The sequence below is a fragment of the Juglans regia genome, chromosome 6, assembly GCF_001411555.2.
Source record: "Juglans regia cultivar Chandler chromosome 6, Walnut 2.0, whole genome shotgun sequence".
NCBI lineage: Eukaryota > Viridiplantae > Streptophyta > Magnoliopsida > Fagales > Juglandaceae > Juglans > Juglans regia.
Window position 1 is genome coordinate 25,977,131 of NC_049906.1, and position 3,843 is coordinate 25,980,973.

General features: G+C 33.8%; 1 pseudogene; it reads left to right on the plus strand.

Annotated features, from left to right (window-relative positions):
- The first annotated feature begins 811 nt into the window (after window positions 1–811).
- LOC109018156 lies at window positions 812–3,462 on the plus strand (annotated as a pseudogene).
- The last annotated feature ends 381 nt before the right edge of the window (window positions 3,463–3,843 follow it).

Below are 3,843 nucleotides of genomic sequence, written 5' to 3' on the forward strand. Positions count from 1 at the left end.
TTTTTCTTTCATTTCTAATTTCTACATTTGTACAGCATCTTCACGTGGTTGGTCTTTGCCGCCGCTAATTAAGCTCTGACTCCATGGAATCTGGCTATCAACTCCCAGTACGTACTACTTATTCAAACTTATTGACAAAATTCGTCTGGCCGATCACATATAATCCAAAAACATCGTTTCTCAACATAACAATATTATATCTTTATATATTATTCACAATGCATGCAAGACGTTAAAGCTCCTTCTACTTTTGGAAGTCACATTTGATTAAATTTATATATATTAATGGTTTAGTAGGCTGGAAATGTTTTCTACCATCTGCCAACTCGATACGAATGCTACGTACAAAAAATAACGAGATTTTAATATATAATTTTATTTGATCAAAAATCAATTTGAAACCGATCCGATTGATTTAATTAATAATAATCAAATATAATTTTTAGGTCTACTTGAATTATAACTCAGTTATAATTTAATATATATTTCATTTCTAATTATATAATTTTATTTGGTATAGTCTTATAATATATAACCATCCCAGTACAGGCTTTTAGAAAAACTCTGCGAATTTTTTTTTTACTAACCATATATTAGCAACCAATATATATAAAGTAGCAGCTGCCAACCAACTCTTATAATATATACTAGATTCTTTGAAATTCGTGCATGACTGCTCCCATGCATGCATGATATCGTCACAAAGAGATTATAGCCACCAGGATCGATATAAAAAGGTCATATGGTTGAAGGCTAAAAGCATATGTTCCACAAGAATCCATTGAAACAGAAAAGCAAAGCATCAGTACTAATGGCTTACGCAATGCATCTTAGCATTATTGATTCAATCCGAAATTGCAAACTCTCTACATTGCTCCCACCTAAAAGACCCGTCTCAGCTTTAACAAGCCCAAAAGACTCTACTATTGTCCGACGATCAGCAAATTACCATCCTACCATTTGGCATTATGATTACATCCAATCAATAAGAAGCGAATATGTGGTAAAGTGTGCGATTTCTATTTTTTTATTGTTTGTCTCAATAGTTTTTATAATTGTTGTTGATTTATTTGAGAATTGGTTTATTTGTAGGGGGAGTTATTCACCCGAAAGATTGATAAGCTCAAGGGAGAAGTAACAATGATGTTTCACAATACGGTGGATCCTATAAAGCAACTTGAGCTGATTGACACGTTGCAAAGACTTGGAGTATCTTACCACTTTGAGGACGAAATAAGGAAGGTATTGGAAAATAAACACATTACTAATCATAATGGTGATTTTTGCGAGAAGCGAAGTTTATATGCCATTGCTGTTGAGTTTAGGCTCATGAGACAACATGGATTTGATGTACCTCAAGGTAAACAACATACTAGTAATGCTTTGACAAAAATAAATATCATACTCATAAACCATAATTTATTTTTAACAATTGGTGAGCATTGTTGATTGCAGACACTTTAAAAAGTTTCTTCAATGAAAAGGGGGATTTCAAAGAATGTCTATGTGTTGATATTGAAGGAATGCTTGCTTTGTATGAAGCCTCATTCCACTTGAGAGAAGGCGAAAGCATCTTGGAGGAAGCAAGAGATTTTGCAACCAAACATCTTAAAGAGTATGTGGATCAAAACAAAGATCAATATCTTTGTACGATGGTGAATCATGCCCTAGAGCTTCCATTGCATTGGAGAGTGATGAGGTCTGAAGCAAGGTGGTTCATTGATGTATATAGAAGAAGAGAAGATATGAACCCTACCTTGCTTGAGCTTGCAGAACTAGATTTTAATATGGTACAAGCAGTTCACCAAGAAGATCTAAAAGAAGTGTCGAGGTAAAAAGACATGTTTATCCTCATTTTATAACTTGGATCTTAGCCTAAAAAGCTACAAGGAGATTTAGGGCATGTTTGGATGCTTGGCGTCAGCAGAATAAAATGATTTGAGTGAAGATGTTTTATAAGAGTTTTGGGAAAGAAGAAAGAAAAATTTGAATAAAAATATTATAAAATTAAAAAATTGTTTGAATATAATTTTTATTTTGAAGTTTGTAAAAATTATATTAATTTTTGTATTTGAATATTGATTAGGTAATGGTTTGATCAAAAAATTGAAAATTTGAAATTGAACAGTATTTTCGGTTTAAGTAATGTTTGGGAATGAAATTTTGATAATTCGCATGTTTGCCAAACATCCCCTTACTTGATATATATTATATTAGAGAGGAAATAAAATGCAATATATGCTCTATTTCTAAAACTAATATTATTATCTATCTCGTAAAAAAGGTGGTGAAGGAGCACTGGCCTTGGAGATTTGAGCTTTGCAAGGGATAGAGTGGTGGAAAATTTCCTTTGGGCAATAGAAGCATTATTTCAACCTCAATTTGGACATGAGAGGAGAATGTTAGCAAAATTCGGTGCATTGTTGACAATAGTAGATGATCTCTATGATGTCTATGGCACTTTAGAAGAACTTGTGCTCTTCACGGATGCTATTGAAAGGTTTGTACTAATGGCAGCACACCTCAATTACTTCAAATATGGCTGCTTATCTTTGATGCAAATACTTACATATAACTTGTTCATGTGATCTAGATGGGATGTCAATGAAATGGAACAACTTCCTTATTATATGCAAATTTGTTTCCTTTCTGTCTACAACACGGTTAATGAAATGGCTTTTGACACTCTCAAGGAAAAGGGATGCAACATCATTTGGTACATGAGAAAGGCGATAAGGCCCGGAGTTTCTTATTCATCACATATTATCTATGATAACTCTTCTAATTCATTGATCCACCACAAATCTTTTAGTGGGCAGATATATGCAAATCTTATTTGTTGGAGGCAAAATGGTTTTACAATGGATATACACCAAGCCTTCAAGAATACCTTGAATATGGATGGATGACAATAACAATAGCAAATATACTGGTGCATTGTTATTTTTTCGTCACAAATCCCATAACAAAGAAAGCCTTGGATTCATTGGAAGAGTATCCCGATATAATTCGTTTATCATCATTCATTGTGCGACTTGCAGATGATCTCGGAACATCTACGGTTAGGAAAACATACTATCCTAATTCTTTTATCAACATTTATTTGGGCTACTTCACATGAACATAGGATAACATGTTTTTATGTCTTTTGTAACCTAGGACGAGTTAAAGAGGGGGCATAATTCTAAATCAATCCAATGCTACATGAATGATACTGGTTCTAGTGAGGAAGATGCTCGTCAATACATGAGGTCCTTGATTAGTGCAACATGGAAGACAATTAATGGAAATCGCATTGCAAGTTCTCCATTCTCTAAAACATTTAATGAGATCGCAACGAACATTGCAAGGGTGTCCCAGTTTATGTACCAGCATGGAGATGGGCACGGCGTTGTAGACTGTGAGACTAAGGACCGCGTGTTAGCGTTGTTTATTCACCCCAATCCGATAGCTAAGAATTGATGAATGATTGGCTAAATCACATATATATTTCTACTTTTTTCCATGTTTGTTTCTTATATTTGGAGACTGGATCATGTGTCAAAGGTAACTTGTCCTTTTAGCTCACTAATAATACCGCTCCTTGCGAAAATAAATGATGTACAAGCCAATCGAAATTCAATAAGTCTCTTGTTTCTCTTGGAAATAAATACAAGTTTGATCTCTATAATATTATGGATATATTGCAAGCTACATTTCTTTCCTGACAATATATATATCCCTGCATGCACACGATGCAGATCAAGTCAAATTGATTTTTGACTGCGTGCATGTAACTATTTTTACGTACTTTTTTATTATTCTTCTCAGCAGTTTTTGCATTGTTGGGACTAGTTGACTGAT